Source organism: Gopherus flavomarginatus, chromosome 1 (assembly GCF_025201925.1).
Source record: "Gopherus flavomarginatus isolate rGopFla2 chromosome 1, rGopFla2.mat.asm, whole genome shotgun sequence".
In the NCBI taxonomy this organism is placed as follows: Eukaryota; Metazoa; Chordata; order Testudines; family Testudinidae; genus Gopherus; species Gopherus flavomarginatus.
Window position 1 is genome coordinate 238,576,590 of NC_066617.1, and position 24,200 is coordinate 238,600,789.

Below are 24,200 nucleotides of genomic sequence, written 5' to 3' on the forward strand. Positions count from 1 at the left end.
GGAATTAAAAATCATAAGGCTGACCAAAATACACACACATGTAAAGAAAGTTCATGATTTGAGGGATAATCTTTTTCTGAGTCTGGCTCATGAATTTTGAACTTCTGGGGTTGACAATACAACAGCTTATAAAATGAGACTATTGTGCTTCAGGCCTGAATTACAGGAAAACTATTATGTAATCTTTTGACTGATTGCAAAGGAAGTTGATGTAAATAGGCAAGAGAGTCATGGATGGTTCATAAGAAGATAAGCATGGCCATACTGGGTCAGACCAATGGTCCATCTAGCCCAGTGTCCTGTATTCTGACAGTGGCCAATGCTAGATGCTTAAGAGGGAATGAACAGAATATGGTGATCCATCCCCTGTCATCCAGTCCCAGCTTCTGGCAATTGGAGATTTAGGTAGACCCAGAGCATAGGGTGGCATCCCTGACCATCCCTGACAGCCACTGATGGACCTATCCTCCATGAACTTATCTCGTTCTTTTTTGAACCCAGTGATTGTTTTGGCCTTCACTACATCCCATGGCAACAAATTCCACAGATTGCCTGTGTGTTGCATGAAAGAATACTTCCTTTTGTTTGCTTTAAAATTGCTACCTATCAATTTCATTGGGTGACCCCTAGTTTTTGTGTTCTATGAAGGGGTAAATAACACTGCCTTATTCACTTTCTCCATACTATTCACAATTTTATAGACCTCTATCAGATCCTTCCTCAGTAATCTCTTTTCTAAACTGAACAGTAATGGTCTTTTTAATCTCTCCTCACATGGAAGCTGTTTCACCTTCCGAATAATTTGTGTTGCTCTTCTCCGTACCTTTTTCAATTCTAATATATTTTTGAGATGAGGTGACCAAAACTGCACACAGTATTCAAGGTATACACTAGGGCTGTCAAACAATTAAAAAAATCAATCACGAGATTAAAAATATACTAATTATTAATCACAGTTTTAATTGCACTGTTAAACAATAATAGAATATCATTTATTTAAATATTTTTGGATATTTTCTACATTTTCAAATATGTTGATTTCAATTACAGCACACAATACAAAGTGCACAGTGCTCACTTTATTTTTTATTACAAATATTTGCACTGTAAAAAAGGTAAACAAAAGAACTAGTATTTTTCAATTCACCTCATACAAGTACTGTGTTGCAATCTCTGTATTGTGAAAGTGCAATTTACAAATGTGGGATTTTTTTTTTACATAACTTCACTCAAAGAGAAAACAATGTAAAACCTTAGACCCTACAAGTCCACTCAGTCCTAGCTCTAGTTCAGCCAATTGCTCAAACAAGTTTGTTTACATTTTCAAGAGATAATGCTGCCCACTTGTTATTTAAAATGTCACCTGAAAGTGAGAACAGCCATTTGCATGGCAATGTTGTAGCCGGCATTGCAAAGTGTTTATGTGGCAGATATGCTAAACATTTCTATACCTCTTCATGCTTTGACCACCATTACAGAGGACATGCGTACATGCTGATGACAAGTTCTACTTGATAATGATCCAAAGCAATGAGGACTGACACATGTTCATTTTCATCATCAGAGTCAGATGCCACCAGCAGAAGGTTGATTTTCTTTTTTGGTGGTTTGGGTTTTTTAATTTTCATATCAGAGTGTTGCTCTTTTAAAACTTCTGACAGGATGTTCCACACCTCATCCCTCTCATATTTTGGAAGGCACTTCAGATTCTTAAACCTTGGGTTGAGTGCTGTATCTGTCTTTAGAAATCTCATATTGGGACCTTCTTTGCATTTTTGTCAAATCTGCAATGAAAGTGTTCTTAAATCAAACAACATATGCTGGGTTATCATCCAACACTGACATAACAGGAAATATATGGCAGAATGCGGGTAAAACGATAGAGCAGGAGACATACAGTTCTTTCCTGAGGCATTCAGTCACAAATTAATTAATGCATTATTTTTAATGAGCATCATCATCATGGAAACATGTCCTCTGACATGGTGGTCAAAGCATGTAGGGGCATAAGTATATGTTTAGTATATCTGGCACATAAATACTTTGCAACGCCAGCTACAAAAGTGCCATGTGAACACTTGTTCTCACTTTCAGGTGACATTATAAATAAGAAGAGGGCAGCATTATCTCCCATAATGTAAACAAACTTGTTTGTCTAAGTTATTGGATGAACAAGAAGTAGGATTGAGTGATCTTGTAGGCTCTAAAGTTGTACATTGTTTTGTTGTTGAGTGCAATTATTTTAACAAAAAAAATCTGCATTTGTACATTGCACTTTCATGATAAATAGATTGCAACACAGTACTTGTAGGAGCTGAATTGAAAAATTCGATTTCTTTCATTTATCTTTTCTAAAGTCCAAATATTTGTAATAATAAATAATATAAAGTGGGCACTGTACATTGCGCTGTAATTGAATTCAATATATATTTTAAATGTAGAAAAACATCCAGATATACTTATAATAAATTTAAATTGATATTCTATTATTATTTAACAGTGTGATTAAAACTGTGATTAATCATGATTAATTTTGTTAATTGCATTATTTTGTTTTGAGTTAATCATATGAGTTAACTGTGATTAACTGACACCCCTAGTGTGCATATACCATGGGTTTATACATTGGTATTATATTTTCTGTGTTATCTATCCCTTTCCCAGTGGTTCCTAAAATTCTGGTAGCTTTTATGACAGTCACTGCACATTGAGAAGATGTTTTCAGAGAACTATCCACAATGATTCTAAGATCTTTTTTCAAGTGTTAACTGCTAATTTAGACCCCATCATTTTATAAGTATAATTGGGATTCATTTTTTCCCATGTGCATTACTTTTCATTTGTCAACACTGAATTTCATCTGCCATTTTGTCATCCAGTTTTATGAGATCCCCTTGTAACTCTTCGCAGTCAGCTTTGAACTTAACTATGTTGAGCAATTTAGATCATCTGCAAATTGTGCTGCCTCAGGTTTACCCCCTTTTCCAGATCATTTATGAATATGTTGAATGGTACAGGTCCCAGTATAGATCCCTAGGGGACCTCATTATTTATCTCTCTCAATTGTGAAAACTGACCATTTATTCCTACTCTTTGTTTCCTATCTTTTAACGACTTGCGAAGACATTCCTTTTTATCCATGACTGCTTACATTGCTTCTGAGCATTTTATGTCAGATCTTGAAACTCCAAGTTCGCTGCATAAACTGGATCACCCTCGTCCACGTGCTTGTTGACACCCCCAAAAATTCTAATAGATTGGTGAGGCATGATTTACTTTTAAAAAAGCCATGTTGGCTCTTCCCCAACATATTGTGTTTATCTATGTGTTTGATAATTTCGTTCTTTACTATGGTTTCAACCAATGAGCCTGGTACTGAAGTTAGGCTTACTGGCCTGTAATTGCCAGGAAAACCTCTGGAGGCTTTTTTAAAAATGGGCATTACATTTTCTAACCTCCAGTCATCTGGTACAGAGGCTGAATTAAACAATAGGTTACATATCACAGTTGTTAGTTCTACAATTTTATATGTGAGTTCCTTCAGAACTCTTGAGTGAAAACCATCTGGTCCTGGTGACTTCTCACTGTTTAATTCATCAATTTGTTTCCAAACCTCCTCTCTAGTCACCTCAGTCTGGGACAGTTTTCAGATTTGTCACCTAAAAAGAATGGCTTGAGTGTGGAGATATCCCTCACATTGATTACAGTGAAGAATGATGCAAATAATTCATTAAACTTCTCTGCAACAGCCTTGTCTTGAGCGCTTTTTTAGCATTCCAATCATCCAGTGGCCTCACTGATTGTTTGGCAGGCTTCCTGTTTCTGATGTACTTAAAAAAATGCGGTTAGTTTTTTGTGTCTTAAGTTGGTTGCTCTTCAAATTTTTTTTTTTGCCTGCCTAATTATACTTTTACACTTAACTTTCCAGAGTTTATATTCCTTTCTATTTTCCTCTCTAGTATTTGACTTCCAATTCTTAAAGGATGCCTTTCATTCTGCTGTTTAGTCAGGGTGGCATTTTTGGCCCCTTAATGTTTGTTCTTTTAAATTATTATTTGGGGTATACATTTCATCTCAGCCTCTTGCATGACCTTGCATAATGTTTTTAAAGTATCAGAGGGGTAGCCGTGTTAGTCTGGATCTGTAAAAGCAGCGAAGAGTCCTGTGGCATCTGACGAAGTGGGTATTCACCCACGAAAGCTCATGCTCCAATACGTCTGTTAGTCTATAAGCTGCCACAGGATTCTATAATGTCTTTAAATAGCATCCTTGCAGTTTGCAAGCATTTTACTCTTTTGTCTGTTCCTTTTAATTTCTGTTTAACTAGCATCCTTTAGAATATCAGGGTTGGAAGGGACCTCAGGAGGTCATCTAGTCCAAGCCCCTGCTCAAAGCAGGCCCAAGCCCCAGACATATTTTTGCCCCAGATCTCTAAATGCCCTGCTCAAGGATTGCCCTGCTCACATCCCTGGGTTTAGCAGGTCAATGCTCAAACCACTGATCTTTTCCTTTGTCCGTCCTCTTTTCCTCTTTCAAATTAAATGATTGGGTGGTGGTTTCTTTGCCATTTTCACATTAGGCAAAAAGATTATTTTCCCCAAGAATCAGGCAGGCACAGACAATACTGAAGGGGGTTTATTCATGGTACTGGGAAGACGGAGAAACAGCTTCAAAAATGTGGTGTCACCATAGCCAGTTATATACATTCTTTTATTAATTCATTTGCATTTATCTGTACATACAGACAGTCATTGTTACAAGTCAAGAAAGAACTGTGAACAAAGACAAAAATAGGAACAGTACGTACGTAGAGAGGTCATCCTGATTACGCTGAATATCTGTGGCTACCTTGAAGGGAAAGAGGCAGGGTGGGGGGATAGGGTGAGTGCTTACAGATATCCAGTGGGCTGTTCTGTTCTAAGAGCTGAGTTACTGGGCAGACACTTAGCAGTACTGACAGGTGAGCGGGAAGGGCACTGGATTCTAGCGGGTCATGGAATTTAAAAGCGTAGCCATTTCCTCTTTGCTTAGGTGTGTGTAATGGCAGGCAGATGGTTGAGATACCAGTGGGAGCTGGTTGCCCAAGGTTATTCGGCTCGGGCATCCGGCTGCTCAATGTCTGGTCTCCCCACATACAAAACACAGTGAGGTGGGGTTGGGAGGGGGTGGGGATGGGACCAGGACCAGATTGAAAGGGCAGTGAGGTGCTGCAGAGATTCAACTAGCCATGATTCTGTCCCCAACTAGGTTTTGGGCCTTGCACCTGCAGTTCTTTTAGATATGTCTGAGACACCCACAGTTATAGCAAATTACATTATCTTTTGCTGTTACCACAGCAATGCCAGCAGACTAGCTCTTTATCTCCTTAGCTTGTCTGGCTTTGCATTCAGAGTCCCACATACAGATGGATTCATAATCAGAGCCTGGGTTCACTCCCAAATTAAGGGCTGGTTGCAAGTGGGAGTTAAAACCTTCCTTTAACATTTTTAGAAATGCCTGATCAGTTTTCTTTGCGTTCGCAATGCCAGTATTGGTGGAATACATCTCCCATTTTTTCTCACAATATTGAGCTGCAGGCTCATCCTTGCCTTATACGGAGCCCATGACCAGTTTGCAATTACCAGCTCTGTTCCCCAAGGCTTCTTGGATGGCTTCCTTAAACTCAGTGCAGGCACGAGTCACATCATTTTCAGATTCAAATTTAACAGAGGCCCAAACACAATTTCGGTGTCCATTTGTAGGGCTCTTGGCCCATGCTGGATCGGGGCATTTAGCTTTTGTTAAAATATAAAAATCCCTGGGATATAACACATAGGTGGTAACCATCTGGCATATTCTTTTTCAGAATATCAAATTCGGATCTTTGGGCTTTAGATCAGGGAAATCTTTCAGTAAGTCCCTCATTTCCTCTGTTCTGATAGGAGTGTACTTACAAATATTATGAGCCACTCTGTTTTCACCTGTCCCTGACCACCGAGTCACTTGGAGAGAGGCCAAGGGAACACTGGCACTTAATTCTGGGTTTAAAAGGGGTGGGAGAAGAAGAGGGGCCAATTATTTTGCTCTTCCCCCATGTGTGCCAGGTTCCAATTTTGAATTTTTTTCTCAAGGTGTTTCCAATTAATTTCATTTTGGTCTTTATCAGTGTCTCTGCCTAAACCAAAGTCAATGAAATTACCCATTTGTTGTATGCTATCAACAAAATGGCATGCAGAGGAGGTGTTTTCTTTTAGATTTGCTTTTAGAGCCTTGTTTTCTGCTTCAAACTCACTCAGCTTGCAATTGAAATCTGCCTTTTGATTGTGCTCTGTATGAGCCTTTTGGAGTATTTCCAACTCTTGTAATTTCCTTTCACATCTGCAATACATTATTACAATCCCTTTCTCTGATCTTCCTTTCTTCTGACCAGACCATCATGACATGCTGTCCATTGTACTCATGCCCTCATTCCATCCATCTTTTGCCATCATCTTTTGAACCTTCTCACGTTTTCCTTTTATAAATTTAATGAGCCTTCCTCCCATAGAGGGCATCGATGTTCCCCGGGGCCGGACAATGAGTCTCCCTCCTGTAGAGGGTGTCATTGGTTTATTCTGGAGCACACCAATGAGTCTTCCTCCCGGAGAGGGAATCGTTGATGCATTCTGGGGCAACTCATATGACACATAAGTGGCACTTCAGGGGAGACCGGCTGAGCACTGCAGCACACACTTTGATGCTCAGTACCTGGCAGTGCAGCCTTCGTCTCCAGTGATTGCTGTACCCCAAAAACTTGGCAGTGCAGCCTTCGCCTCCAGTGATCCCTGCACCCCAAAAACTTGGCCACAAACACATTCGCGTTCAGTCCTCTTATCTGTGTGCCTTATATGTGGTTCATATTAAAAAAGGGATGCAAAGGGGTGTCTCGGGGAGTCCCAAACCAAGGTGTGCACTAGAGGTGGTAAGTAAAAGGGTACTCACCTCTATCCCTGGTTGTGAGAAACTCTCTGAGGATTCCCGATCACACCCCACTCGCTGTGCCAAAACTGTTAGGCAAAAAGATTCTTTTCCCCAAGAATCAGGCAGGCACAGACAATACCAAACAGGGTTATTCACGGTACCGAGAAGACTAGTAAACAGCTTCAAAAATATGGTGCCACCGTAGCCAGTTATATACATTCTCTTTTCAATTAATTTACAATTATCTGTACATACAGAGATAGAAATTGTTTCAAGTCAAGAAAGAACTCTAAACAAAGATAAAAATAGGAACAGTACGTATGTATAGAGGTCATCCTGATTATATTAAATATCTATGGCTACCTTGCGGGGGAAAAAGGTGGGGGTGGAGGGCTAGGGATGAGTGCTTACAGATATCTGGTGGGCTGTGAAGGGAGGGTTTGTTCTATTCTAATAGCTAAGTTACTGGGCAGACACTTGACCATATAAGTTTATCAAGTGTTTACAGCTGCCCGTGTCCTTCAGCTACTGAAGCATCCATGCTTGATCTGTGGTTCTGTGTTAGCTGTTAGCTAAATTTTAACTCTTGCTTGACACCCTTCTAGAAGGATGCAAAATGTATTTACACTATGGTCACTATTGCCAAACAGTTCAGCTATATTCGTTACTTTGACCAGATCCTGTGCTCCACTTAGGACTAAATCAAGAAGTGCTTCTCACCATGTAGGTTCCAGAACTAGCTGCTCCAAGAAGCAGTCATTTTTCTGTGTGTAGAAATTTTATCTCTGCATTCCTTCCTGAGGTGACATATACTCAGATAATATGGTGATAGTTGAAATCTCCCATTATAATTTCATTTTCTGCCTTTATCGTCTCTCTAATCTCCCTGAGCTTTTCACAGTCACTGTTACCTTCCTGGTCAGGGGGTTGGTAATATACTTCTATTGCTATATTTTTCTTGTTCAATCATGGAATTTCTATCCGTAGAGATTCTATGGTACAGTTTCATTTATAGTATATAGTACTGCTTTCCCACTACTGGAACCTAGTCTGTCATTCCTATATATTTTGTACTCTGGTATTACCATGTGCCGCTGCTTCTCCTCATTCCACTAAGTTTCTGTGATGCCTATTATATCAATATCCTAATTTAATACCAGACACTCTAGTATCTTAGTATTTAGACATCTAGGTTTTGTATGTAAGAACTTGTACATTTTGTCAATATTTAGTTGCTTGCTTTCAAGTGTTATATTTAAATTTGTCTCTTGTATGTTTAATTATTAGCTTCTATCTTTACTTTACCAGCTTCTCTCCTATCCTCTTTGCTAGGATGTAGAGTTCCCCTTTTAATAAATTTATCCTTAAGGGATGTCTCCACCCAGAGTGTGTGCTCCTCCAACATCTAGTGGCTTTTTCCCACCCATGCAGTGCACAGCTTTGGAAGTCTCAGTTTTGGCATAGGCAGTAGATTAAATATAATAAACTATTTTATATAGTATCATCAATAAAAATTAAAATAGATGAAACAGTGGCAAGAAACTCATAATATATAACAGATACATGACTTTTTGATACTCTGTATGCAATTGGATACATCAGAGTAATGTAGAATGGTTAAGATTATATTAGGAACTTAATCTTTATGGTTTTAATGCTACAACCAAGAGACTTAAAATGCCTAGAAAGAAAAGGGGGAACCTGAGGAAAAACTGATCAAAAAAGCCCCATTAGTACTTGATACCCTATATGATTAATGCCTCCATGATTAAGACTATAATTGATCAGTATCTTGTATGATTTATGTGGGAAGCCATGGTGTGTCCAGTAAGGTTTTGTAAAGTCTGAGATACAGCCATCCTAAAATTACTATGTATATTATATAACTGATTTTCTAGCTGTATGGTTTTCCTCTGTTTATATAATGCTGTAATGCTGTCTAATGATGAGCTGAATGGGACCAATCTGTGGTCCATCAGTAGTGTAATATACTACTGAAGGCTGATTGAAATGATAACTGTGACTCTGGCAGATTAGATGCCAGTTCATGCCATAGCCCCTAAGCCTCAATGAACACTGACAAATATATAGCTGGAAACCAGTCTGGCTCACCTGTGTGTTAGTATTGTTAAAATAGGTGTTAAATTTATAGAGTTATGTTTAGTATTTGGACTTTATGACTTAGTTGTGAGTTGTTATATGCATTAATTAAAGGACTGCTAAGCAGAGATGAGATCCACCTATCAAGGAAAGGAAAGAGCATATTTGGATACAGATAGGCTAACCTAATGAGGAAGGCTTTTGAACCAGGTTTGAAGGAGGCGGGTGACCAAAGCCAACAGGTAAGTCAAAAACATGGAAACCTGGGAGAAGGGTTAGAATGTGGTGGGGAGCATGGGCTGTTATAGCAGGGGTAAAGGAGAGACAAGACAGAACTCAGGGAGAAATCAAATCAGTATCTTAGATGTCTGTATATTAATGGGAGAAGTATGGGGAATAAGCAAGAAGAAATTGAAATGCTAGTAAATGAACACAACTATGACATAGCTGGCATCACAGAGACTTTGGAGGATAATATGCATGACTGGAATATTGATATAGGAGTGTACAGCTTGCTCAGGAAGGACAGGCAGGGAAAAGGGGAGGAGGTGTTGCCTTATATATTAAAAATGTATATACTTGGACTGAGGTTGAGATCGAAATAGGAGACATGTAACCCTTCTGCCCCTCTGAGTTGGCAGCAACAAGGGCCGGGTTCTGTATCCAGGGGTTCCGTTTCAGTAACACAATGCATCACTGGCTCGAGCCCCCACCCAGTGACCCGGGACACTCACATACCACACCCCCCTGGGCGCCTCTAGGAGGTAATACTTCCCCTCTCGCAAGCACGGAGTCTGAGTGTAGCAAAATCTTTTTAATAAAGGAAGGAATCAATGCAGCATCCCATTGGAGAAACACCACAAACAGGGTTATAACACAAACCATAAACAAAAACCCACCTCCAAGTACATTTGGCACTGTCCTTTTTCCCCTTAGGGTTTTAAGTCCAATCACCCCAAAGTCCAACAACCCGAAAGTCTCTGGTCAATGCCACCCCAGAGTTCGAGAGTTTATCTGTAGAGGTCCCTCCCCCCAGCCTGGGTAGAAAGGGGCACCTTACGTGGTCCGGGGCCAACTGCCCTGCCTCTCCGTGGGTTCTGCTTCCGCCTTCTCCACGAACTGCTCCGCTTTACCAGCCGCTCCACTCTGCTCCTCCAGCCGTCCTCAGAAACTGCTCCGCTCCACCAGCTGCTCTGCTCCATGAGCTGCTCTAGTTCTCCCTGCAAACTGCTCGGCTCCGCTCGGTCCGTGGGCCGCTCCACCCGTCCCACAGCTACTCCACTCTGCCAGCCGCTCCATTGCCACCAGCTGTCCCGTGATACGCTCCAGCCGTCCCCACAACTGCTCCACTCCGCCAGCTGCTTTGTTCCACAGTATAGCTTCAGGCTCCCCTACTAGTTAGCACAGTACTCAGTGCTCTCAGCTCAGTAATTTCAGCTCTTTAGTGATTTCAACTCTTAGTGATCTCAGCTCTTAGTAGGGGAGCCCCAGTGCTAGCGCACCATTAGCCCAAAGTGAGTTCAGCTCAGTAACCTGTATTTAGATTCTTGAGGGAATAAAAAAATCAACTCTGACATTCCACAGTGGAGAGAGGAGGAGGTGGAACTGGTGCTTCTGGCTCCACAAGGAGACTGCACCACCAAGCACAGATACCTGTCCCCAGCCTCTCTCAATTCACTGGGTTTTGGAACCCATGTCCCTTGTCTAGCAAGTACCACCCAACTGAGGTTGAGTCATTTGTCACAAAGCAGTCCCACAGCTCGGCAGCCTGGGATGGGGTAGGTGTGCCTATGCAAATACACTCTCTGAAATTCTTTCCACCAGATGTCAGGGTAGAGCTTATCCTGACTCTGCTTACAGACAGACTTGTTGAAAGTCTCTGGGTAAGCATAAAAATGGTAAAAATCAAGGATGATGTCATGGTGGGGCTCTACAACAGACCACCTAACCAGGAAGAAGAGGTGGATGAGGTTTTATTTAAACAACTGACAAAATCATCCAAAGCACATGACTTGATAGTGATGGGGGACTTCTGTTGGGAAAATAACACAACAAGAAACAGACTGTCCAACAAGTTCTTGGAATGCTTTGGAGACCATTTTTTTGTATTTCAGAAGGTAGAAGAAGCTACTAGGGGAAAGGTGTTCTAGATTTGATTTTAACAAATAGGGAGGAACTGGTTGAGAATTTGAAAATGGAAGGCAACTTGGATGGAAGTGATCATGAAATGGTAGAGTTCATGATTCTAAGGAATGGTAGGAGGGAGAACAGCAAAATAGAGACAATGGATTTCAAGAAGTCAGACTTTAGCAAACTCAAGGAGTTGGTAGATAAGATCCCATGGGAAGCAAGTCTAAGGGGAAAAACAACTGAAGACTGTTGGCAGTTTTTCAAAGAGACATTATTAAGGGCATAAGAGCAAACTATCCCACTGCGTAGGAAAGATAGGAAGTATGGCAAGAGACCACTCTGGCTTAACCACTAGATCTACAATGATCTAAAAATCAAAAAAGAGTCCTACAAAAAGTGGAAACTAGGTCAAATTACAAAGGATGAATATAAACAAATAACACAAGTATGTAGGGACAAAATTTTGCCAAGACACAACAGAAGCTCACACTCACTAGAGACAAAAAAGGTAACAAGAAAACGTTCTACAAATACATTAGAAGCAAGAGGAAGACCAAGAACAGGGTAGGCCACTTACTCAATGAGAGTGGGAATAATAACAGAAAATGTGGAAACGGCAGATGTGCTAAATGCTTATTTGTTTCAGTTTTCACCAAGAAGGTTGGCGATGATTGGACATCCAACATAGTGAAGGTCAGTGAAAATGAGTAGGATCAGAAGCTAAAATAGGAAAAGAACAAATTAAAAATTACATAGACAAGTTAGACATCTTCAAGTCACCAGGGCCTCATGAAATGCATCCTAGAATGCTGAAGGAGCTGACTGAGGAGATATCTGAGCCATTAGCGACTATCTTTGAAAAGTCATGGAAGCCAGGAGAGATTCCAGATGACTGGAAAAGAGCAAATATAGTGCCCATCTATAAAACGGGAAATAACCCTTGCAATTACAGACCAGTCAGCTTAACTTCTGTACATGGAAAGATAATGAAGCAAATAATTAAGCAATCAGTTTGCAGACATCCAGAAGATAATAAGGTGATAAGTAACAGTGAGCATGGATTTGTCAAGAACAAATCATGTCAAACCGTGATAGCTTTCTTGAACAGGGTAACAAACCTTGTGGATGAGGGGAAAGCAGTAGACATGGTATATCTCAACTTTAATAAAGCTTTTGATACTATCTCACATGACTGTCTCATAAACAAATTAAGGAAATGCAACCTAGAGTTACTATAGGGGTGGGTGCAAAACTGGTTGGAAAGCCATTCCCAGAGAGCAGTTATCAGTGGTTCACAGTCATGCTAGAAGGGCATAATGAATAGGATCCCGCAGGGATACGGTTTTTGGTCTGGTTCTGTTCAATGTCTTCATCAATGATTTTGATAATGGTATAGAGAGTACACTTATAAAGTTTGCTGACGATACCAAGCTGGGAGGGTTCGCAAGTGCTTTGGAGTATAGGATTAAATTGCAAAATGATCTAGACAAACTGGAGAAATGATCTAAAGTAAATAGGCTGAAATTCAATAAGGACAAATGCAAAGTACTCCATTTAGGAAAGAACAATCAGCTGCACACATACGAAATGGGGAATGACTTCCTAGGAAGGACTATTGTAAAAAGGGATCTGGGGGTCATAGTGCATCACAAGCTAAATATGAGTCAACAGTGTAAAACTGTTGCAAAAAAATGCAAACATCAGTCTGGGAAGAATTAGCAGGAATGTTGTAAGCAAGACACGAGAAGTAATTCTTCCGCTCTACTCCACACTGATTAGGCCTCAACTGGAGTATTGTGTGCAGTTCTGGGTGCCACATTTCAGGAAAGATGTGGATAAATTGGAGAAAGTCCAGAGAAGAGCAAGAAAATGATTAAAAGTCTAGAAATCATGACCTGTGAGGGGAGAAGGAAAAAAATGGGTTTGTTTAGTCTGGAAAAGAGCAGACTGAGAGGGGACATGATCTAAGTTCCCTCTAAGCTGCGCGGCCACACAGCTGTGCAGCTGCCTTTTAAGCCCAGTGCAGGGGCTCAAGGCTGCGGCAGAGAGAGGTGCTTCCTCCAGCCGGCCCCAGCATGGACCTGCCTAGGACCTGTCACGAATGGGGGAGTGAAGCCTCTCCCTGGACCCAGCCCAGCCCAGTCCCACCGGAGCTGCCATGGCCAGGGAGAGGTGCCTCTCCCCTGGCACTGAACTGCTGCAGAGAGAGAGGGCTGGGGGGAGTCCTCTCTCCCTGCCACGGCCATGGGCCAGCCTGCACCCCAAACCCTACATCCCTGGCCCAACCCCAGAGCCCACGCACCCCTCACCCCAACCCTCTGCCTCAGCCCTGAGCCTCCTCCTGCACCCTGAACCCTTTATCCATATCCCCTCCCAAGAGCCCAAACCTCCAACCAGAGCCCTCATCCCCTGCATGCAACCCTGTGCCCTAGCCCTGAGCCCCCTCTCACACTCCGAACTCCTCAGCCCCACCCCCATCACATGAATTTTGTTATGTGCACTAATATGAAGGTGATGTTTCAATTGATTGATTTCAATTACAACACAGAATACAAAGTGTACAGTGCTCATATAATATTTATTTTTGTCACTGTAAAAAACAAAAGAAATAGTATTTTTCAGTTCCCTCATTGCAAGTGCTGTAGTGCAATCTCTTTATCATGAAAGTTGAATTTACAAATGTAGACATGTAAAAAAGCCTGCATTCAAAAATAAAACAATGTAAAACTTTAGAGTCCACTCAGTCCTACTCCTTGTTCAGCTAATTGCTGAGACAAACAAGTTTGTTTACATTGTAGGAGATAATGCTGTCCACTTTTTGTTTACTGTCACCTGAAAGTGAGAACAAGCATTCATATGGCACTGCTATAACCAACGTCACAAGATATTTGTGTGCCAGATGCAATAAAGATTCATGTGCCCCTTCATGCTTCAACCACCAATCCAAAGGACATGAGTACATGCTGATCACGGGTTCTGCTCGATAATGATCCAAAGCAGTGAGGACCGACGCATGTTCATTTTCATAATCTGAGTCAGATGCCACCAGCAGAAGGTTGATTTTGTTTTTGTTTTTTTTTGGTGGTTCAGATTCAGTAGTTTCCGCATTGGAGTGTTGCTCTTTTAAGACTTATGAAAGCGTACCCCTCATCCTTCTCAAGTTTTGGAAGTCACTTCAGATTCTTAAACCTTGGGTCGAGTGCTGTAGCTATCTTTTGAAGTCTCACATTGGTACCTTGTTTGCCTTTTGTCAAATCTGCGGTGAAGGTGTTCTTAAAATGAACCACATGTGCTGGATCGTCATCCAAGATTGCTATCACATGAAATATATGACAGAATGCGGGTAAACCAGAGAAGGGGACATACAGTTCTCCCACCAAGGAGTTCAGTCACAAATTTAATAATTTATTTTTAATGAGTATCATCAGTCCTCTGGAATGATGGTCAAAGCATGATGGGGCATATGAATGTTTAGCATATCTGGCATGTAAATACCTTGCAATGCCAGCTACAAAATTGTTACGTGAATTCCTGTTTTCACTTTCAGGTAAAATTGTAAATAAGAAATGGACAGCATTATATCCTGTAAATGTAAACAAACTTGTTCGTCTTAGCAACTGGGTGAATAAGAAGTAGGAGTAAGTGGACTAAAGTTTTATATAGTTTTGTTTTTAAGTGCAGTTATGTAACAAAAAAAAATCTACATTTGTAAGTTGCACTTTCACGATAAAGAGATTGCTCTACAGTACTTGTATGAAGTGAATTGAAAAACACTATTTCTTTTGTTTATCATTTTAGAGTGTAAATATTAGTAATCAAAAATAATAATATAAAGTGTACACTCTTTATTCTGTGTTATAATTGAAATCAATATACTTGAAAATGTAGAAAAATATCCAGAAATATTTAGTAAATTTCACTTGGTATTCCATTGCTTAATAGTGTGATTAAAACTGCAGTTAATCTTGATTATTTTTTTTGAGTTAATCTCATGAGTTAACTGCATTTAATTGACAGTCCTAATATAAACCCTTGTCCTATCACAGTTTGAACATTGGGGGAATGGAATAAAAAATCCCTGCCCAGAAGGATCTGTTTCACTGTGCTGCTTAGAATGCAGCGAGGACAATATTTGCAAGCATAAGCAAGGGATCTGCAAGCTTCTTAGCTTGGGTAAGCCCTAAAGACGCATAGAACTTTCACATTATAGCAGCTGCTATTATTATTATTCTGAAACCTAAGACTATAACTTATTTGTGTGTCTATTTACTTGCTTTAATCTTGTAAACAACTAATTTCTTTTTTCATAGTTAATAAAACTTTAGTTTACTATAGGATTGACTACAACCATTGTCTTTGGTGAGCGATCTAAGGTACAACTGACCTGGTGTAAGTGACTGGTCCTTTGTGACTGGGAATAACCTGAATTTGTTTGCAATTTTGGTGTAAGGGACCATCTATCACAAAGGCAGGCTTGCCTGGGTGGTGAGATAGACCAGTGTGCCCAAAGGGATTATCTGTGACTCCATGTTAAGGCTGTTACAGTGCTTGAGGGGTTCACACTTGATACTTGGTTGGTGAAATCTAATTATAGAAAATGCAACCAATTTGTGCGCTGGTTTGTAACAGTTTGCCCTGAGGTTGGCACCCACATTTGTGAGCCACTCCAGACAGCTTGACAATAACATAACTGACTATATATTTTATGACCACCAGAGAAGGGCAAGCTTCATGGTACTGATCCAGAACTGGGGTCTGGGTGTTACAGAACACATAGGGGACAGTGAAAAAATGACAAGAAAAAATACCTGTGTGTGAGCAGTGTTGGCAAGGCCCTTTTAAGCAGTGCCTTGAGGCTGAATTTAAAGCTCTAACTAGACTAATTTTTCTAATCTGCAGGTCAAAAGATATGGCAGCTACCTCTATATGTAAGAAGCCAGTTTTTCAGAAATACCAACCACTGAGAGTCCCCTTTGAAGTCCTTGAGAGCCGTGGTTACTCAGTACCTGTGAAAAACAGGCCCTTTCCATTTCAATGTTTAGATATGGATTTAGATGCCTAGTATTCACCAGAAGTTTGAAAACATTGACTTTAGTCCTTTATTTTTGCTTTAAAGTGTATCTTCAGGCATATGCATTGGTACTTTCCTGCAATGCAAAGGAGACTCAGCACTAGAACTGGTTGAAAATCATCCATTGAAACAATTTTAGGCGGAAAATAGGTTTTCTTGGCAAACTTAAAATGTCCATATTTGTCAAATTGGACTAGTGGGTTGTTGTTTATTTTCAAAAAAGTTTGACAAGAACAACAAAAAAGTTGTCAATTTTTGAAGGAAAAACAAAAAGCCAACAAACTTCACTCCCTTGTAGAGCTGGCTAGAAAACAACAATTTCATTTTGCAAAAAATGTTCAAGTTTTGAAATTTCTTTTTGTTCCAATGTGGAATGAAACCAAGACTTTTTCTGATTTTTTTTTCAAAAAACCCCTGAGTAAATAACAACAAAAGAGCAAGAGAGATACTCATTCCAGGAACAGTGAATAGTCTGATGGTTAGAGCTGAACCGCAACAAAAATCAGAAAAAATATGCAATTTGATTCAAACTAAAACAATTTAAAAAATGAGTTAAATTAAAACAAAAGTTTCAAATCAACTGAAATTATTTTACATGATTTGAAATGATGATGTTGTTTTTTCAACTTATTTTGAGTGAACCAAAATGTTTTGATCTCTAGACAATTTTTTTTTGAGTTTTTTATTTTGATTCAGCTACATGTCGGAAACATTTCAACTCTTTTGAAAAAAAATTCCAACTGAAATGTGATCTAAATTAAGTAAATAATTGTGGGGCTCCCAAAATACATTTTTTTCAGTAAAAATACAGTTTAGTGAAAAAATTTCCCCCAGTTCTAGGGCTCAGGGAACTCACACGGGCTATGGGAGACCAAATTTCAAATCCTAGTCTGCTTCATCGCCAGTTGTGTGCCCTGGCCACCAAACTATGACGTATTTTGGGATAAATCTCTCTCTTCCTTCCTCCCTCCTTTGAGCATCAGAAATTACATCCTGCACCCATAAATTTCTGAGAACCAGTGAAACAGTTTGGTTCCAATAACAGCATTTTTCTATGAACATTGTTAGACTGCTCGGCTCCTGATCACATTTCCCTGGAGTGCTACAAGTAGAAGCAGCTTACAAAAGTATCTCAGACTCCATAAGAAGCTTAATGGTGAATGTGGTGCATGGGAGGCACTGATTCATTACATCTTGTGGTGCCATTGTCACATTTTGCACAAAGCCAATCTTCCAATCTGTGTGTAACCCTTTTGCCCCTCTGAGTTGGCAGCAACAAGGGCCAGGTTCAGTATCCAGGGGTTCCGTTTCAATAACACAATGCATAACCGGCTCGAGCCCCCACCCAGTGACCTGGGACACTTACATACCACACCCCCCTGGGAGCCTCTAGGAGGCAATACTTCCCCTCTCGCAAGCACGGAGTCTGAGTGTAGCAAAATCTTTTTAATAAAGGAAGGAAACAATGCGGCATCCCACTGGAGAAACACCACAAACAGGATTATAACACAAACCATAAGCAAAAAACCACCTCCAAGTACATTTGGCAATGTCCTTTCCCCCTTGGGGTCTTAAGCCCAATCACCCCAAAGTCCAACAACCCGAAAGTCTCTGGTCAGTTGCAACCCAGAATTCAAAATTTTATCTGCAGAGTTTTACCCCCCCAGCCTGGGTGGAAATCGGGGAGGGGGGGGACAGTCCACACAAGGTGTTAAGGGGCACCTTACGTGGGCCAGGGCCAAATGTTCCGCCTCTCCGTGGAGTTCTGCTGCAGCCTTCACCACGACCAGCTCCACTACACCAGCTGTGCAGCTCCTCCAGCCGTCCCTGCAAACCGCTTCACTCCGCTCACTGTTCCATGGGCTGCTCCAACATGCTGCAAACGGCTCCGCCCTGCCAGCCGCTTAACGATAGGTCTTCAGGCTCCCCCACTAGTTAACACAGCACTCAGTGATCTCAGCTCAGCTCTTTCAGTGATTTCAGCTCTTAGTAGGGGAGCCCTGGTGCTGGTGCACCATTGGCCCAACATGAATTCAGCTCAGCAGTCTCTAGATGGACTCCTAATGGAATCAAAATTAGTTCTACTCTTTTACAGTGGAGAGAGGAGGATGTGCAATTGGTGTTCTAGGCCCTCAAAAGGGGCTCATACCATCAAGTACACACACCAGTCTCCAACCTCTCTCTCAATTCACTAGCAAGTGTCATTAATTTTATATTGAGACATCTCTGTCATAAAGCAGTCTTGTAGTTCCTCATTCACGTAATCAGGTGGCAACACTTTATTCATCCTTCCCCAATAACAAAGAAATTGGGGATCCCAGAGCTGTCAAAATAACCATCCCAGGCTGCCTTGGGCTATGCTGGGCGTGCCCATGCAAATATCTGAGATTTCACACTTTCTGAAATTCTTTCCACACTTCCCATAATTCACCAGCAGATGTCAGGGTAGAGCTCATCCTGACTTTGCTTACATGTGGATGGATATTCTGCTCAAGGGGAGATGCATCCTTCAAAACACTTGGAGTACTCAGCATGTATCCCATAGTTGAATCTATCCTAATGTATTTGACATGTAAAAAACAATTGCAGGATTTCACTCCAAAATAGCAGTTATCAGTTTGTGAGTCCCACATGACATTGCAAAATCCTTTATTGTGTCCTGCAGCTCCACCCTTCTATAATATTTGACCTAACCACTTTAAATTGTGCAGTTTAAATTCCTTTTATTATAAAGAGCAAAGTAAAGTCTCTATTAAAAATCCATTTTTTGCTGTTTAGATAACTAACAAATACTATGATGTGTGTTTATACCATGTGCTGTATTGTTCTAGCATCCCAGTCAAGGCTAAGGAATCTTTAGCCACCTCAGAAAATGTCATAATTATTGATGAAAACTTGTTAGAATCATTTTCAACTATGGACACTGCAGGTAGATAATAATGTACATATTGTCTGGGTCACTCATGTCTCTCGGAGCTTTGGTGGAACCAATTTAAAAGCTGCTGTGGAAAATGAGATCATAAAGGTTAACAGAGTTAAGGTTATAAGAATCAGTTGAAAGGATTTTTAGAGATTCAAGCTTGCACTGTTTTTGCAGGATTTCCTGAAGGTTTACAAAGAGAATGTAATGACGTGCATGCTTCTGAAAAGAGTTTGCACATCAGTATTCCAGAAATGAAGAGTTCAACAAGAGACACCTCCTTAGAATACATTAGTTGTTGGTTCACCCATAGGGAAAAATATCTGAACCATTTCATCTGGGTGTCATGGCAACGGGAGGTACAAGAAAGTATAGATTCAGTTCAAAGAATCAGGTTGTCATGCAACATCTTAAACAAACTCAACTCTGGCATGGATCCTCAGATATATACACACAAGTTAAACCGAGGTTTTAATGTCCTTGCACTGTCAGTGTTGTTTAATCAGGATGAAACAAGGAAACAGAAAAAAAGCAAGTGAGAACAGACTGGAAGCATTTGAATGAACTGCTTCTCAAAATGACTTTAGCACATGTGCTAAGGAGGTTGTTCACATTAAATAAACCTATACAATTGCCAAGTACTTGAATGACTATTTTCACAGGTTGCTCCAGGGAGCGTGGGAAGTTCTAAAGCCTCTCTCTGAAGACCGAACAGAATCTGAGTATCCACAGGCACCGGCTTCCTCTAGGCCCCAGAGATACTCAACCGCCGGTTCTGCCCCAGGCCCCATCCTCACTTCCTATACAGTAGCAGTAATATGGGCTATGGATTTTCATTATACGGCTTTGAATGACACAAGGCTTCTGAAACATCATGGTCCCAGATTGTGTACAATAGATGGCATTCACAAGGCTAATATGAAAGTGTGTAATACTTTTAAAAGCTGAAGTATGTTTTCTGCCTTCCAATTTGATGGAATACATTTCTTCTATTGATACTCAGATTTATTTCTTGTACTCTGAGAGACTTTTTTAATCTCATTTGCTCTATTGTCTTTGGTGGTTGGCTCCCACCTTTACTGCATCACACTATTACCATTATAACCCTTTAGCTAATTTACATCACTATCCCAGCTCTTTGTGCTCTTTCTGTCTCTTCCTATTCACCTCTATACATACCATAAGGGACTGGGGCATAGGCAGTCTGGTCTATCGGTCACAGTTGGCTGAGGTCTGCATATCAGGGATAGTAGTCATTGAACAGGTGTTGAAGCAATTGCAAGAGCCAGGTTCAGTAAGCAAGAGTTGGGGCCAGAATCAGAACTTGGAGGTCAGAGGTAGTACCAGGGGATAGTCTGGGTCAGAATCAGGCTGGAACTGGAGACCAAAGAACAGGGACTAGACAGTCTGGAATCACAGCAGGCCATAGTCTTTGTGGTTTCCCAGACAACTTTCTTGGGAAACTCCCTAGGTTAAATAGGGTGCTTGGTCAATCAGAGGACCACAGGGAACAGGCAGTCCTCGACTCTACGACATTCGAGTTATGATGAACAGCACTTACGCCATTTATAAATGGACACTGTTTCAACTTTACGACACTGATTTTGACTTTATGATGCTTGAGCTGACGCAACACCACACCAGCAAACAAGTTCATATGTGCATCGATGTTCTGTGCCTCCCATCTCCTGACTCAGGGTGCTCAGTAGCTGTTCTGATGTCATTTTTACGTGGTGATCCTTTATGCTTCCAAACTTTTTCTAAAAAGTTAGTATATCTTTGCCCATAATAATGACAGAAAAGTGAAAATGTGGTGCTGTTTCTTCTTCTAAGAAACATAGAACAATTACTATGGAAACAAAAATGGAAATAATTAAGAGGTCCGAGAAAGTGAGACACCAACTGAAATTAGTAAAGCTTTGGATTTCCCCCGAATGACTATTGTGACCATTCTGAAAGACAAGGTACAAATTCAGGAATGTGTTAAGGGCTTAGCTCCTATGCAAGCAACTGTGATAATTAAGCAGCGTGTTGGACTTATCACTTATCACTTAAACTGTTCATTGTTTGGCCGGAGGATCAAAATCAACACCGTGCTCCTGTGAGTTTAGGCATAATTCAGAAAGAGGCTAGGAGTCTTTATGATGATCTAAAGAAACAACAGGGAAAGAATTCTAATGCTGAGCCTTTTTAATGCAAGTGGGAGGTGGGGTGGCGGTGCCCCCTATAAGGCTTTATGGAAATATGCTTATGAATATATATGATATAACTGGAATATGTTCTGTACTACATATGTAATGTAACATATCTCTGTAAAAGTTATGATCTACTGAATCTATTAATCCTAATTGTATGTATATGTCATTTTTGTATTCAAAGTTATGAATATTGGCCATGTACTAGCTTGATTTCTAAATAACCTTAGTGGAGCATTTGATCAGTTCCTGGAAAAAGGAATTTGCAAAGTTGAGTGCCCAGTCAAGAAGCATTTAAGGAACAATGCATTTTGGAATGCTCCAATCCACATAAGAAGTCTTCCTGGAGACATTAAAGATACCATGTGGGCAATGGCTTCTGCCTGAAAAATTTGTGGGTCATGCATGGACATGTGACTTGCCCAGGTGACTCCAGAACTCCATCTTGGAGCTGGACTTTGCATAAGAGAGAGGATGGGGTCTCCACCCACAAGAGAAAGTCTGTTTAAGCCCGTGGGAGACCCTTCCATTTTGTCTTCAGCTGGCTAAATAGAAAGCCTCTCCACTCACAAAGATACCTGAAAGAAACTGGAACAAAGGACTGTCACTAGAGGGGGTGTGAGTGATTGCTGAACCCAGACTAGCAGGAGACTAGTCTGTAAAAAGAAGCTTACCAGAACTGGTGAAGTGTTATGTGTATTCAATTTTTTTAGACATAGACTTGCGTGTTTTATTTTATTTTACTTGGTAATTCACTTTGTTCTGTCTGTCTACTTGGAACCACTTAAATCCTACTTTCTGTATTTAATAAAATCACTTTTTACTTATTAATTAACCCAGAGTAGTATGTATTAATACCTGGGGGGGGGAGGGCAAACAGCTGTGCATATGTCTCTATCAGTGTTATAGAGGGAGAACAATTTATGAGTTTACCTGGTATAAGCTTTATACAGGGTAAAATGGATTTATTTGAGGTTTGGACCCCATTGGGATTTGGGCATCAAAGTGTTAAAGACAAGAACACTTCTGTAAGTTGCTTTTAGTTAAGCCTACAGCTGTTAGGGGACGTGGTTCAGACCCTAGGTCTGGGTTTGCAGCAGGTTAGCAGGTCTGGCTCAAACCAGGCAGGGCACTGAAGTCCTAAGCTGCCAGGGCAGGAAAGCAGGGGCAGAAGTAGTCTTGGCACATCAGTTGGCAGCCCCAAGGGGGTTTCTGTGATCCAACCTGTCACAGATGGTTTATGTGTTTTAAAGCCAGGGCCAATTTGCATAACATCAAGGACTCAGGTGAAGCTACCAGTGCTGATGAGGAAGTAGTTCATGTTTTTCCTGAGATATTGGCTGAAATCATTGAAGAGGATTGGTATTGTGCTCAGCAAGTTTTTAATGTTGATGAAACTGGGCTCTTTTGGAAAAAATGCCATCAAGAACTTACATTGCCAAAGAGAAGAAATCCATGCCAGAGTACAAAGCTGCTAAAGATAGGCTCACTCTTTTGCTCAGTGCAAATACTGCAGGTGATTTCAAACTTAAACCTTTGTTTTTGTACCTTTCTGAAAACCCCAGGGCTTTCAAGGAATATTCCAAGGTATTTATCCCAGTTATATGGAAATCCAATTGTAAGGCTTGTCTCAATAGGAACATTTTCGAGGATTGGTTCAATCATCATTTTGTGCCAAGTGTCAGGAATTATTGCAGCAAAAGCAGTCTTGCATTTAAAGCATTGTTAATCCTCAACAATGCTCCTGGTCATCCAACCATACTTGCTGACATACATCCTGACATCACCCCAACACCACCTCACCGTTGCAACCCATGGACCAAGGGGTAATTGCATCCTTCAAGGCCTACTATCTTAGAAGCACATTTGCCGAGACCATCACGGCAACAGAGAAGGAAGGTTGACCAACTCTGAAGGAATTCTGGGGGGGCTTCAACATTTACCATGCAGCTAAGAACATTGGTAAGATATGTAATGAAGTCAAACAATCAAATTTGAATGGTGTTTGGAGAAAATTATGTCCTGATTTTGTGTCTGACTTCCAAGGCTTTATGGACACTGTTGAGGAGATGACCAACACTGTTGTTGAAATGGGAAAAGATCTCAACTTAGACATTGCACCAGAGGATGTTGATGAGTTGCTGACATCACAGTCTGAAGAATTAGTGAATGAGGACCTAATTGATTTGGAACAGCAAAAAGTGGCAGAGGAAGAAGAAGATGCAGCCACTGTTGAAGAGACTCCTCCTCGTAAAGTCTTGACAACAAAAGTGTTGGCTGAGGAATTTGGAAGCTGCCATGTCCCTGTTTGAGGAACATGATCCCAACATTGACCACAGTGCATCTGTGAACAGGATCATATCCAATATGTACAGCTGCTACAGAGATATTTAAAAGGAAAAGAGGAGAACATCCTTGGACACTTTCTTTAAGTCCTTCTAAATCACCTCAAAACCCCTGAAAACTTTGCCCAGTTAGACCCACCCATAAGCTCAGAAGACAGTGTCCCATCTCCTTCTTCATTCCTTCAGTAGGTTTCCTAACCTACAAATCAAATTACAAGATCAGCAATGCCCAGGAACCAATTGTGTCATAAGTCCGAGGACTGCCTGTACTGTATTTCTTTATGTGTTTTTAGCATATTATGTGATATTTTTATGTCAACGTGATTGCTATTTACAATATAAATACATTAATATAGCTATATTACTTGTGTATAATTGATTGAGTACAAAAATCTGGGTTATTTTGGTGAAAATAGTATATTGGGCCTTGGTTCAGGAATCAATCACCCAGTTATAACATTGGTTCCTATGGGAAAATCAGTTCCAAGTTACAACGTTTC

At 40.6% G+C, this 24,200-nt stretch overlaps 1 pseudogene; it reads left to right on the forward strand.

Moving 5' to 3' along the window:
* Positions 1-21,094: 21,094 nt before the first annotated feature.
* On the forward strand, positions 21,095-23,667 carry LOC127043406 (tigger transposable element-derived protein 1-like; annotated as a pseudogene).
* The last annotated feature ends 533 nt before the right edge of the window (positions 23,668-24,200 follow it).